At 35.2% G+C, this 15,239-nt stretch overlaps 1 protein-coding gene and 1 long non-coding RNA gene across 2 annotated transcripts in view; one reads left to right on the forward strand and one right to left on the reverse strand.

Annotated features, from left to right (window-relative positions):
- Nucleotides 1-15,239, reverse strand: part of LOC116565673 (protein eyes shut homolog) — a 360,208-nt gene that overhangs the window by 322,414 nt on the left and 22,555 nt on the right. The gene's annotated exons all lie outside the window — the stretch shown is intronic.
- Nucleotides 4,919-7,108, forward strand: LOC116565906. Its single transcript, XR_004275650.1, has 2 exons — nucleotides 4,919-5,306; nucleotides 6,788-7,108. It is a non-coding gene; the product is annotated as an uncharacterized LOC116565906 (long non-coding RNA).

Below are 15,239 nucleotides of genomic sequence, written 5' to 3' on the forward strand. Positions count from 1 at the left end.
TTTAGATAAGAATTATTTATGTAAGTATTACTGTGATAGTTACTAAAGAATAAAACCAGACTCTTTTGGACAGGAATCTAACTAAGTCAACTGCTTAAAGGAGAGTAAAATTTCTGAGGCAAAGTATTGCAAAACAAGGGAATACATGTGAAAAATATTAGAAATGGTACAGCAGGAGTGAATTTGGGAAATTTGACTTCAATAAGCATCTTAGAGGAAGAAATAAAACAGAAATCTTTTTCCAAATTAAAGTTTTTAATTTATGAATAATTCTACTTATAAATAGATCCCTGACAGGACATTTTGAGTTTTAGAGTCTGAAAATTTGCAAATAAACTGGTTACTAACTGGAATAAAAATATGTTTTGCAGTTTTAAAATTTATTTAAATGGGAATATAAGGTTGCTATTGTTTTAATGGCAAAAAAAAAATGTTTCCACGAAATTTGTTTATAAAATGAATGTGTGGCTTCATTGAGAGGCAGGAATTTAGGTGACAAGGTAAAAAGAAAGCTACACATTTTATTATTTTGAGATTCTCCACAATTTTTAGGAAAGTCTAATCTTTTTCTTTTATTTGTACATATTTTATTGTTTTGGTATTATCAATAATTTTAAGAATTTTGATGTGCAGAATTAAAGTATAATGCTAATAACATAGGGATTATTTCTAAATCTTTGATTGCCATGTTGTATACTTAAATTTGTTCTTAGAAAGATAACCTCATAGCACTGGGACTAAAATAGATGGAAAGAAGAAATTCTTGAATGGCAATGTGTCCATATGGTAAGATAGAACTTGCAAAGTTAATTTTTCTTAATTAGCAGTAACTTAATCAGTTCCAAGTTAGAACTGAGAAAATGTTTTCGGTAAACTAAAGCTTTTTTGTAGAGGTATCCTTTTAAAATAACTCTTATCTCTGCGTTTCCATACTGTGTAAATTGGAAGTTTGAACCTACTATTTTTAATTCCAGCAAACATTTTGGCACCAAATCTTTGTTTCTGTCTTTTGTGCTTGTGGTAATATGGTGATATACGGAAGATGTTTCAGAGTTACTTTTAATGCTATGGGGGTGGTGGTGATAGTCAGACAAAAATTACTTAAGTGTTATTTGGAATTGTAGTTGGAATGTACTTCCATTTAATTATGTGTATTCAATAACTCATTGCTTCTGAAAATTGTCAATCTTGCAAAAGTTAATGAGCTATTAAAAACTAGTCTATGTAAACATTTAAGTAGAATTAGAAATTTGGTATTATTTGGGACATACACCTATTGATTTTCAAATGTTAATTCGATTTTATTTTCTGACATTTTAAATTGGTTTTGGAAATTTTAATGTGGTGCACGACTAAGATAAAAAGTATTAGTTTATATACCAGACTCACGACTCAAAAACTAAGGACAAAGAGTCAAATCCAGCACACTCAAAATTTTGTGGGAACACAGCCATATCCATTTGTTTCCATATTGTCTATGGCAACTCTAGAGCTGCGGCAGCGAAGTTGAGTAGTTTGGCATAGACTCTACGGCCTGCAAGGCCTAAAATATTCATTATCTGGCTCTTTAGAAGTGTTTGTCAGCACCTTATCCTGGGGCTCCTAGAAAGCTGTAGCTGAGCTTTACAATTGCCCATGAAAAAGAATAATTAAGGGCGCTAGCCTAAGAGGGAAACAAATACAGCCTATGGTATTCATTTCAAAATCTGCAATCAGATTTTGGTTCATGGTAAAGAAAATGTTTAAAAATTAGAATAGACTTGAGAAGGTATTTGGTTACATTTTAAGTTTAATTATGGTCACTTACTAAATGCATGGGTAGTGTGTATGTAATTCTAGATAACCTATACCTTTAAGATTTCTGTCCTTTTGGGGTGGAGGTGATAGTGGGGCTTTGCCTCTTTAGACAGTGAGTGATAGACTCTGCTGATTCTGACACAAAGGGTCCCATGGACCCCCGCAGTTTGGAGGCAGTTCCATCATGGATCTGTACGTGTGTGTGTGTGTGTGTGTGTGTGTGTGTGGTGTGTATAGTGTGTATGAAAAAAAGACTATTGCCTTAAAAGCAGAACTAAAGTAGACCCAAATAGTTACAGTTTTCAGGAAAATAAGAATCATGGTACATAAAAATTTAAAAGTTGGTTGAGTACGGGAAAAATAAATTTTCTGGTATTAAAGAGGTCTAAAATGCAGCCTTCAATGCTGCTCACTAAAAACACTGAGCCAAAAGATAAGTGCTTTCTACGTAGAAAATGGTAAGTGCTTTGCCCTTTAAAAAGGGAATCCGGAAAATGTTGCCCTTTTAATATGTCCTATAGCCTGCCCTGGATTTGAGGATGAACAGAGATGGCACTAAAAATGATAAAGCAATAAATCATAAAGCCCCAAAGTTCCTTTTGTGTCAAAGCTCTTACATGTTCAGAAGGCAATAACTATCTTCAGTACATACCAATTTCCCTATGTGGGATGGAAATTGGAGAAACTGTGAGAGAAAATACTGACTAGGAATAAAACTGCCTTTGTCTCTTTTTCATTTTCCTTATTTTGAATTTTTTTGCTGTCCACATGCTAATTGGAAATCTTAATAGTTCTAGCTGCAAGTTGATACCTGAGGCAGAAAGAAAACAAATATAGGTCTGTATTTCAGCTGGAATCTAAAGTAAATATAATCATTTTTTTAATGTTCAAAGCATTTTAGGTTCTTTTCACTCTCTTCATGTGTTACCTGCCTTTGCTTTTCATGCATTTGAAACACACACTCTCCTCTTCATAGTTCTCTTTCAGTTTCTAAAATACCAGTGTAAGTGAGAAAAGGTAAAAAGCTGTTAGAAAAATCCCTTTCCTTTAGAAAGTTCATGAACACACAAGTTAACATATGAACGATGAATGAGAGTATAAATTTCTTTATACATCAAAAAGTAAGAATTATAAGGCAGCAGGTCATTTTTTTGGTTACTGATGGACTGGACTTGGAGTCATTTGTAGGATTAATTTGGAGTACTGGTCAGGATCAGGAAATAATAACAATTCCATGATTATTAAAGTTTCTTCTGAATCTTTAGAATCTTTACATAAATGTGCATGCAATGCCTTGCTTCTCCATTAGTAACAGGACTTAATTATTTTGTGAACCACTTTAGGGAAATCTTTAGCTAGTGACTGGAAAATGGGGAATAAGCATGCTCTGCTCTATTCCAAAAGTACTTGACTTGGAGGTTACTTTTCACGGTAGAGTCAGGACAATCTCTATTAAATGCTTATATAAATAGGAAGTGCACGTTTCTCCGCAGTGTTCAGAAGACTACGAACAGCAGGCCTTCCATGAATATCCCAGGCTGTGCCCTGGGAAGGAAGCTCTTTGTACATTTAGTGCACACACTTCCCTATTTAGCTCTCCAGATTCACTTCTTGTGACTGAATGGAAACGACAATCTTTATACGACCTGAGTTCAATGTAATGGTTTTTGCTTTTCCTCCCAGGACTTTGTAATTTTCGATATCTTTTTGTTCACTGGGCACTTAAGAGACCCTTCCTGATCCAAAGATCATGAGTCTACCATGAACGTTGAGGCTTGTCTCGGCAGACTTGATTCTAGTCAATAACACTTGCCTTTGTCTCCACATCCACCATCTTTAAGGACTTTCACTCCACTTTCCTCATGTCATATACTATTAGAAAATTGCTTCCATAATAACAGAGGGTGCAGGTTCTGGGGCCAGATTGTTCGAGTTTGAATTCTAGTTAGCTGAGTAAACTTGGACAAGTTATTTACTATCTCTGTGCTCAGCTTCCTCTTCTGTAAAAAGGGGATGATAGTTGTATTTTTCTTATAGGGTTGTCATGATGATTAAATGTTAATATGGGTGAAAAATTTGGAATACTGCTGGAGAAACAGTAAGTATAATATTTAAGAACATTGTTTTTATTTACGTTGGGCCCCATAAAGTTTTATGACCTATGCCTAGGGAATAGGTACTGAATAAACATTTTTTAAACTAGTGATAAAATACAATTTCTACATAATATTTTGTCAGTTTTATAAAAGACTGAAAATATTTAGTGCTGGGGGGAAAGTGGGCACTGCTGGCAGGAGTACAGTTGGTACAGCTTCCATGTATAATATGAAATGCACCACAACAAGGCTCGGTACTCCATATATAGGTATGCATTATTCTGGAATGTTCATAGCAACAGAGTATTTATTGAATGCTTTACTGAAGAGTGTGGGGACATCTAGATTGCTTGTGTGTCACAAGCAGGTCATGAGAAACCAGGACCACTGCTTGATACACCACCCTTCAGCCACTTCCCACCACTATTTTTGTGCCATCACCCATGTACCATGTTGGAGCTAATGCTGAGTTCAAAGTTAGAGTCCTCTTGAACACCTAGAGGTTCTGCCACAAACATGCCCATTACTTTCTAGTTCCTCATTTCTTTTTGGATAGTTCTATGGAATCACCTCCTTTTCTCAAGGTGTGGGTAGGTCCTTGAGGGTATAGGGAAGAAGATCTGGCAATCACTTCATTGATCTACTCCAAACATCCTCTCTAAGACTGTTTCACTGTAGATACAGGAAGTCATTTGGAGGTCAAAGCTAAGATGCTTTGTTCTGTGTGGTAACTTACTGGTTTAGAAGCCTCAGCTTTGGATATGGTTGATTAAAACAGATTTAAAGATGAAATGAAAACAGACTAATTTAATATCTCACCATTATTGTTCGCCTTAAAAAGAAATACACTAAGTAAACTTCTTGTTCATCGTTATTTTAAACTCCACACATAACTTGAGGAACTTTTTATGAAAACCTTCCCCTGCAAGTCCTGGACCTGGGGAGTGGTGTCATTGCTTATGCTGTTGAGGCACATGTTCTTTTAGCTTGTTTGTGAATCCTTGTGCATGTGAATATGTCATATTCCTTTATCTTTTGAGTATAGGATTCCAAACATATTCAGGAGTCTTTTCAGAAAAAAGTTCACTTCCTTTTTACAGCAGTTTATTGGAAAACACATATTTTCTGTCTTCCTTTTATGCTGTTACAGGTTCTACATTGAATGGAAAGTTTGTTTCAAAATAATTCCATTAATTAGTAGAGAGTGTTGATCACTGATTAAACGATTGTGATTTATCTGCTTTTGTTCACAGGTAGATTTGCTACAGCTCTTTCATTACTGGCTTTCTGCCCATCAGTATTACCTCAAGATGATTCGGAGCAAAGGCTTTCTGGTTAAAATGTGATGAAGTCTAAAATCAAAATGGCAGAGAGCCGAGAACACTTCAGGTGGAACATAAGTTCGCTTATAAGGTAAAGCACTCGTGTAAGGTGAGTGGCTGTACCCTGGTGTTCAACTCAGCTTGAATTTTAGCTGAATAATTCTGTGCAGCTCCATTTGTTACTTAATGTAGTTATGAAAATGTATTTGCCCTTTGGTCTTCGACATTCCCCACACATCTTTTAGAGTGCTTAACATTCTTTCTGTTCCTTTCAGGGGAAAAATTTACTTCTTTTTTACTATTGATAATAGAATATTTTGAGTGATTTTTTTTTTTTTTGCTTTAAAAAATATGATAGGCCCCCATGGTGAGAACATATGATTTACTATGCCAAGCTGTTTTGCTGATTTAGCTTCCAGATGAACAAGAAAATGAAAGGCAGAAGTGAACAGTTTAGATCAAATAGTAGATATCACAAACAAAGTGACAGATATAACTCTTGAAAAATGTGAAATGTAGTGGTTAAGATTAAATTTAGTAATTCCCTTGGGAATTAGCTCTATGTAGAACATTGTATATAGAACATTGAGATAATCTTTGGCAGAAAAAGGATTATCTCATTGTAATCAATCCAGTGGAAGAGAACACCCCTTACTTGGCCATCTTTCTCTGTGAGCACACAGGTCATTTCATAGAACAACCATTATTTTCAGCCACCAGCTATTGGGGTCAGAGTGAGTTGTGTCCGTGACTGTCTGTACATCCTTTGGCCACAGGCACTTGAAACTAATTTTTAAATGGACTAAAAAATTCCAAAAGTCAAGTTATAGTAATCCAGCTGCCATCTGATAATGAAAACTCTGCCTAATTTTTACTTTTTTTTTTTAATAATGAAAAGCTTTTTCAGAAATAATTTAAAAAGGTGAATATAAATAGGTGTATTGACAAACATTTTTATTGAGGGGGAATACTGCTATTATTCCCCTATTTTACCCTCAGAGTAACTCCATTTTTTAATGTTTGGGTAAAACAAGTTATTAACAACAGTTAAATATTATGCAATGTATAATATTATACATGTATGTGTATATACATAGATATATATGTATATATGCATATATGTACCATGTAATAAATATATATCATATATTTTATGTATGAAACGTGTAATACATACAATATATGTATTTTATCTTTTATGTATGAAATATATAATATATATATTTATATATAATAAATATATTACATACATTTACATATGATTGCATATGTACTCTATTGAAATTTATTACAAAGGTATTATACATATATAACATATATATGTAATATATTTTAGAGATTTTTAATATAGTTGAGAACATTAGCTTCTTGAGGTTTGAGATCAGACCTGAATCTTGCCTGCCTAACAGTAAGCAGTGACAACTTGAAGGGATAGATTTCAGACCTAGAGTACAAAAAGGCATCTAAGGGGAAGAACATTTGAAATGTCTCCTGTCCATATCTATCTACTGATTTATCTGTCTGTTTCTCTCTCTCTCTCTTTCCATCTGTCCATCTATTTGGATTCACCAGAGGATGAAAAGGACCATCTTTATGAGCATCTTGCAGGGAGCTGGGAGGACACATGCTGGCTGGTGCCTATCATTCTCTACATCTTAACTTAATTCTGAAGCATGAATTTCAGCTGAAAGGAGGCTCGAACTTTATTCTTTTTTTTCAAACAGAAACACAATAGAATTTATTTCCTTTCTTTTTGCTGAGGGAGAAACAGTCTCCTGGTAGGGGAGTAGTATTTTCAAAAGCTTCTTAGGTGTCTTTAAAAACAAGGAGACAACTGAATTGTAAGTGCTGCCTTTTCTCTTAATAAACTTCATCCAGACAGTCAGCACATCACACACTGACAGTCACATTTGATTATGGTTTATGTTTCTTACCATCAGAATATTTCTTTGCCTGAAAAATTGTTTCCATATTTACTACCTCCACATCCTCCCCTAGAAATGAGGTAGAGTCTGTCAGTAGGCCATAATTTCTGTGACTCAATACATTTTCCATTCTCTTTGAAGGCTGTAGGACAGAGGTCAGGCCTAGCTTTACATTCTCTATCTTCTTTGAGGTTGTAGAGTAGAGGTCAGGCTTAGCTTGCCAGTCACTGCAAATTCCCTTTATTCTCATAATATGCTGTGCTGAGTGTTAACGATAACATGGGGCACCAAGGCTTTTTTCTCCTCTCATTATTCTATATTTGAAATTAACTGAATATTAAAATTAGGCACCTTTTTCCCTAGGTAAAGATGTGTTTTAATTCCCATCTCTAATTTTAAAGTGTGTCACTAGGTTAAAAAAAAAAAACAAGATAAAATTGTGGAAATTATGTTATAAACTATATTGGTGAGGAGAAGTAATAATTCAATCATTCCACTTAGGAGACCAGAGGTTGTTATTAAAGATGGTCTGCAGGCAAAGAGAGAAAAACAAATGGGACCATCATCAATGCAAAACAACAGAAACACAAAAACTGATTCTATCAACGTGCAGTAGGGAAAAGAGTAAATGTCACAGAATCTACAAAAATGAGAAACGAATAAACAGGCTCAAATTTTAAAGTCGATGCTTTTAGAGAGATATACTTGATAGGCTTTCAGAACTCAGGCTTAAAAATGCCTCACAGAACAAGAATTATTTCATGTTAATTTTGAGTTAAATTTTAAAACATGAGTTGCAAAGTTTAATCACGTAAGTCTCAAAGAGTTGTTTATAGAATTAGGTGACTTAGTACTTGCAAAATATTCAGAAGAGTGTTTGTCACATAATAATCTCTGTAAGAGTTCCCTTCTATTATTTTCATCTCAGTTGGTCCTTGCATAATTCTTTCAGGTGGATACTGCTATTATTCCCTTCAGGTGTGTCTCAGAAGGTGAAGTCACTTGCTTGGAAAAACTACATGTCCCTACTGAATACCATCTTCATGGGGACTATCACTTAGGTGACTGTCCTTCTCTGGTCCAGAGGTGGGCTACAGCAGAAGCTGGTGTCCTCAGATGTTCTCTCCTTTGATTTTGAATTTTAATTAATTAATTAATCTAGAGACAGAGTCTCACTCTGTTGCTTAGCCTGGAGTGCAGTGGTGCGATCTCGGCTCACTGCATCCTCCTCCTCCCAGGTTCAAGTGATTTTCCTGCCTCAGCCTCCCAAGCAGCTGGGATTACAGATGCATGCCACCACACTGGCCAATTTTTGTATTTTTAGTAGAAACGAAGTTTTGCCATGTTAGCCAGGCTGGTCTCAAACTTCTGACTTCAGGTGATCCGCTCATCTCAGCCTCCCAAAGTGCTGGGATTACAGGTGTAACCCACTGTGCCTGGCCTTGATTTTGAATTTTAAGTGGTAATGAGAACTGTTGGAATGTATCCCTGTAGAGAACGACCTGGATCCCAGGGACATACCCAGTTTCTGTGCTTTCTGAACGTGGTTCTTCAGAATTTATTTTGATCCTTGAGCTATTCCATATCTTTCCATTCAGTTGTTTCCATTGTGACTTTTGTTCTGCATGGCTTTTGGCTTGGGTGAGGGAGTCTGGTATATGACGGAGGAAAATGACAGTGCCCCGTCACAGTCATCTGTGCTGTGGCCTGAGCTGGCCTAGGAAAAGCTAACATGGTAGAAACCTTTGTCCTGGGAAAGGAGGGATTCAAATGGCCCCAGTCCAAACATGGTGCCTTACTTTTCTAGTACAATAAAATCATGGTGATAAAGGGAAGCTCAAATTTTTTTCACCTGTTTTACATCATCAGCTTAATGATTACCTGGTGGAGGTCTGAAGTATTCTTAAGTGCCCATGTTTAGTCACTTTCTTTGTTCATTTTTATATGACTATATGACCACTCTGTTTATAAATCTGGTTTTTATTTCCTCTTATTGATACCAAATATTATCAACTTCTTAAAGAAGGGACCATGGTTTTTTTTCTACCCACCAGGACCTGTGATTCATAGTTTTGCCAGGTTTTCCAGTTATTCTGACTGTTCTCAACTCTGTTCAATTGTTCTTGTTCTCCTGCAGAACCGCCATCCCGTTCTCCCTTCTAGATGTTTGCTCATGTTGTTTCTCCCGCTTGAAATGCTCTTTCTCTCCCACTTTATCTTTGAAAAGCCTGTACCATCTTCAAACCTCAAGTGGCCCTACTTCCTCATGTGTCATTTATGTTGATTTCTCTCTGAATTCCCATAGCACTTACAATCAGTACTTCACAGTATAGTAGTTATTTTATGTGAGTATTTACCTGAATGGTAAGATTCACATAAACCGTGATCAGTTTTTTCCCCAACATTTTAGTATCAAACATTGTAAGCATTCAGATAAATTAAAAGGATTTCACAGTGTAAACAGCGATGTACCTACCTACAATTAACATTTTGCTGTATTTATCATTTTGCTATCCTTGCACTATCACTTATATATCCCCCATTCATCCATCTTTTCCCCTTTTTTGTTTGCATTGCAAAAGAAGTTGCAGAGATGAGCATATTTCACCAGATGCTGAGGCATACTTTAGCATGCTTAAAGTATGAGTCAGTATTTTTTATATTTTTTGTGATTAACTTTTCTCTCCTTAGAATCCAGCCGAGTACTGACCACATTGTAGATGTTCAATTCTTTCTCACTGGATTGGATTTAGGAACCACTTTGAAAAGCATATGAAACTAAAGGTGTTTAAGCCCAGATAAGTGGTCTCTGGAGCCTCAGAGGCAGATGGAGATGGGTGTGTTTTACAGACTTTTGGAAAATATATCTCTGTACGTAGCTTGTATTAGCTCAACTTGTGACCTCTCAAATACGTCCTAGGAGTATGTCCGGGCAAAGTCTGAGGAGGCACTTGGCTGAGAAACTAGACAGGCTACCATTTGATTGACTGAAATACTAAGAACATTGATGCTGCAGAAATAAGAGACAGATATTCTAGTTTATCTGAAGGTAGATACAAATGAGGTTATAAAATAGTCATAAAAATGGGGTTAATGTGCGGCAGCCTGTTCCATTGCCCCCAGGTGGGTGGAAATTCAACTCCTTACAGAGCCAGCACATTCTCCAGAGAGACAATTTGGGCCCAGGCAGACGATGGCTTTGCAAGGAGGCTGCTTTCCTGAATCCGTGTAGGCAGTGAGTTTCTGACATCTTATTAGGGGAAAGAAAGTCACAGTGCTTTTCAGATTTGGTAACACTTTTTAAAACATGTTACTTTAGCAGTCATTATTCACCCTGACTTCTTTCTTTAACAGAGATATATTTATATCCATATCCACATCCACATACATTGCTTCATTCTTCAAATGACAGGCTTCTTCTCATCCACGTGTCTCTGATCATCCCCTCTTTGGCGTCCTCTCCTGACTCTTGATTGAATCCCTCCCACCCCCCGCCATTATGCTGTATCTCTGAATTCTATTTTACCTGAAACATTTTTCAAAATGACTAACTATACACTTGTTTACTTGTTTCTTACATTTATCTTAGTGTGCTAAAATTTCATAATGTCAGAAACACATTTTTCCATTATCCTCTGTAACTATTGGGTCTTACAGTACCTGACTCATAGTAGACTCCTAATTAAAATGTACTGAATCATGTATACTGAAAATACATGAATAGGGAGAAAATTTAACTCTCACTCTGGCTCTTCCTTTCTTCATTTTCTAGCACTTTTATATATCCTGGCTCCTTGACTGGGGCCTGTGCTCAAACCTGACTTTCTGGGCAGTGCCACAAGTTAGAAAATCATCTGCTCCATCTGTAAACTTCCATTCCTTCAGCAAGTGGCTCTCACAGCTGGGGGTTAGGAGAAAATTTTATCTGATGAAAGAAATTGACCACAAGCTGTGAATGATTGAGAACTTTGCTTAATGTGTTAAATCTCCTGAGGATGTTTACCTATTATGAGAGTGGTAAAATCTGATAGTATGACTAAGCAACTTAAGTAATTTCAGGCAGTGTAGGTGAAACAGTGACTCAGCTGTCTAAATTCACAATCTGAATGATTTGAAAATTGAGAAAAGCAAATTCATTCTTCTTTGAGCATATTATAATCTCACTTTTGTTATGCGTCTTTATATTATAAGGGGAATACAGAATTCCATTGTCTCTGACAGATTATCTGGTGGCTGATACATTGAATTAAGAATGTAGGGAATAGTTAGGATGGTGAGGATTTCCCAAATCATGTTGTTGAAAATGGGTTAGGAGCTGGGAGTACTTTGTTTACAGAAAAAACACAGGGAAGATAAGAAAACTTTGCCTCATTCATTTGAGAAATTTCCTTTGAACACATACTGTATACTGGCAATAAGTTAAGTGCTGTGGAGAAGCAGTGATTAAAAACACTAGTCCTGCCTGCACAGAGTTTATATTTCATGATTAGGAAATAGCTAAGGACAGTAAAGTAAAAAGAGGGAGATAAATTCATGGTTATGCGTGTTCTTTCTTTTTTTCTTAAAAGAGCAGGTAGAGGACGAATGTACATAAAATTGCAAGGATAAATACATTTCCTTAATGTAAACAAGTCCCTAACATGCACAGAGTCTATAAATGTGAAATGAAATGGGATGCTTTCTGGAATAGCAATTTCCCATTATTGTTAAAATTTAGTTAATGCTATCAAGCTTTAAAGTCTTAAAAAGGTTTTAGATAAAATTAAGGTTTCAGATAAATCCCATATGCATTAGTGATGAGAATACAGACTTGCCCATAGTTTTTAAAAAATAAGATTCTGTGATTTTGTGTTACTCAAGATCACTAATTTTCACTTATGATGACCAGATAAATGAGCATGATTGTTCTTATAAACAATAGTCTTCCAGGTCAGGTTTGAAAAAAAGAGTTATTTGATTTGGACTGTTTGATCCTCTCACAAAGAAAGAGTCAAGTGTTCTGTGAGCCTGGCATAATAAACAACTGATAGCTCGTTTCTTTATATATAATAGGAAGTAAAACATAGGTCACAGAGAGGGGAAAGATAAAGGTAGCAGCATGTCACCTGTAATAATCAATATAAAAGATGGGTGGAGGGGAAAGACTGCCAATTGCGCATCTAGTTCTAACTTTCCCATTTTTGCCTTGAGTCATGTGGATCTACACCAAGTCTCCTTTCTTCTCAGGAATGACGTTTCTTCAGCAGAAAAATGAGGGGATTGAACTTACGTTACTCTTAATGTAACTTTTCAATCTTACATTTAAATATTTTAGAAAAAAGTAAATATATATTTTGTAAGAACACTTAATTATTTTGGACCATTAAAATAATACATTAGAAATAAAATTTGCTGTCTTCTCAGTGGATCAGTTAGAGTCATGTAATAAAAAAATCACTCCTCTTATTCCCGAGCCTAGGAATAAACCCAGCAATGAAAATTCTTTAATTAAGCACCTAGACATACTTTTGAACAATCATATGTGATATTTTAAAGCAACTGTTCTCTCAAACAATCATCAGTAATCTTGGTTGAGAAAAATCTGAAAAATAGCATATCAATTTGTGTCAATCTTTTAATTAGAAATAAATACTCATTTTAGTGTAACATACCTCCTCATATTAGATAGAAGGCGAATGTGCTGAACTTTGCTGGATTTATGGAATTAAAAACATGTGTCTACAAAAGAACCGTAATTGATCCACGTAATTTTCTAAGATGAAAAAATATATTTAAACAGTACCTACCAATTATAGCCTAATGAATTTTAAGTAGTAGAATGTTATGTCTTGATATGGTTTGGCTCCTTGTCTCAAATCTCATCTTGAATTGTAATAATCCCCACGTGTCAAGGGCAGGACCAGAGGACCAGGTGGAGATAATTGAATCATGGAGGTGGTTTCTCCCTTATTCTCTGATAATGAGTGAATCTCGCGAGGTCTGATGGTTTTATAAGTGTCTGGCATTTCCTTGCTTGCCCTCATTCTCCCTCCAGTCGCCCAGCAAAGAGGTGGTTTCTGCCATGACTTTAAGTTTCCTGAGGCCTTCTCTGGCCTGCCAAACTGTGAGTCAATTAAACGTCTTTTATTTTTAAAATATCCAGTATCAGGTGTCTTCATAGCCCTGTGAGCACAGACTAATAAATGGCTTTTCTCATAATAGCAAATACGTTAAAATTTTTGATTTGTGATAAGTATAGAATCATATAATAACTTATAAACATCTTTAAACTACATTTAAATTTATCATATGCATTTTGTGGGCTAAGTGAAAATAATTTTTCCTACCCCTTTTTGAATTTCCTGAATTTATAAATGGTGTGCTAATTCCATGTTTCTTGCAATATATTATCATGATTAGAATAAAACTTGTGCTCGATTTTATTGTTTGAAATTTCTAATAGAACAATGGCAGTTGTAAAAGTGAAAATAGAAAATAACAGTTCTAGGTTTTGTATGTTTTTAAGTCTTATAGTTGAGTTTTCAAATTTTCTTATGTTCACTAATTTTATAAAGCTTATTTTAGAATTAAAAACGAGAATTTTGAATATTTCTTAAGATTTTCATGAAACGTAAAATATGAGACATTGTAACTTCATTTATTGCTGTGCAATATTGAGTAGCGATTAGAGTTAGACTCTGGATTCAAATTTCTTGACTTTGACAACTTCTGTGTGACTTTTCAGTGTCCTGAGGCCTTATATGCCTCATTTTCCTCTTTAAAATAAGTATAATAGTAACTCACTGGTTGAATATTATAAATAAATAAATACAGGTGTAAATAATTAACTACAGGTGAAGACTAAGTATGCTTAGAAAATAGAGCTTAATTAGTGATAGCTATGTTATCATTAATATGATATAGACATTTTCTTTAAGGAAAAAGTATCAACAACCTCTTCATTTAACCTGAAGGCCCTGTGTTAATGTCATTCCTTTTTTGACACACAACTTTTGGAGTTCCCATTAGGTTTAAGTCAATTTTCTTATTTCTTTATGAACGTTTTATTATTTGTATATTTGCATATGGCAAACGTACTGCAAATCTCTCTAAAAAGCTAAATTTCCACGGCCTTTACATACTTAACTAATCCCCTTTAGTAAGATTTCTGTGGTGAAGTCTGTATAATTGATTTTCTTCTGACTCATATTTCAACCCTCTTATACTTGTTTATATTGTGTTGATTCAGTTTCACATGTGGTCCTGGGGATTATCTCTAATACATACTTTATTCCTCGCGTTCTTATAGTAATTTACATGTGACAAAAGGAAGAGATCTTGCACCATTTATTGTTTGACTTTGGAGATGAGATAACAACAGATTAATAGAAAAATCCTTCACAAGACGTGAGCATACTGAGGATTGAGAACAAAGGAGTTCAGTATGTGCTGGGACCAGTCTAAGCTAGCTTTTAGAGAGTGATTGTCTTGCAGAAAGAACAGTGTACAATTTCACAGGATAAAACAGAATATTTAGGGAAGGAATTGTAGCATTAACTATGACGCATGTGGCGGGAAATGTGGGACTGTGTTTGGGACAGTAACGCGTGGGAAGCCCATGAAACTTGGGTGTTAGAAGAGGATACAGATGTAAGGAGCTGAGGAAAAAAAGCTTGTTTATAAGACACATGATTTGTTCATGAAACGATAAATGATGGCGATAGGGGAAGTTTCCTGTTGATGATTTGCTTTGAGAGTGACCTCATTTAAAGAATATTTCAGGAATGGGTTGTATAGCGTGGTTAAATATAAGGGTTCTAGAGTAAAATGGCCTAGGAACCCTGTTTCAGTTGCTTATACTTGCATGACTTTAGATAAATTAATCTCCTTAAGTCCCAGTTTTCTCACTTCTTAAATGAGTATCATAAAAAGCTAATCCTTAAAAATATTTTAAAGAATAGGTGAGTGTGTAAAAATATGTATCATAGTGACTGTCATGTAAGTGCAAAATAAATATATATTACATAACTATTAATGGACCTGAAGAAATGACTAAATGAGGTTAATGCAGGTGAAGTTTTCAGCATATCCTTTAACTATAACAGACTCAAAACTTGACA

The sequence above is a fragment of the Sapajus apella genome, unplaced genomic scaffold (genome assembly GCF_009761245.1).
Source record: "Sapajus apella isolate SASKATOON/1434 unplaced genomic scaffold, GSC_monkey_1.0 scaffold41, whole genome shotgun sequence".
NCBI classification, from domain to species: Eukaryota; Metazoa; Chordata; class Mammalia; order Primates; family Cebidae; genus Sapajus; species Sapajus apella.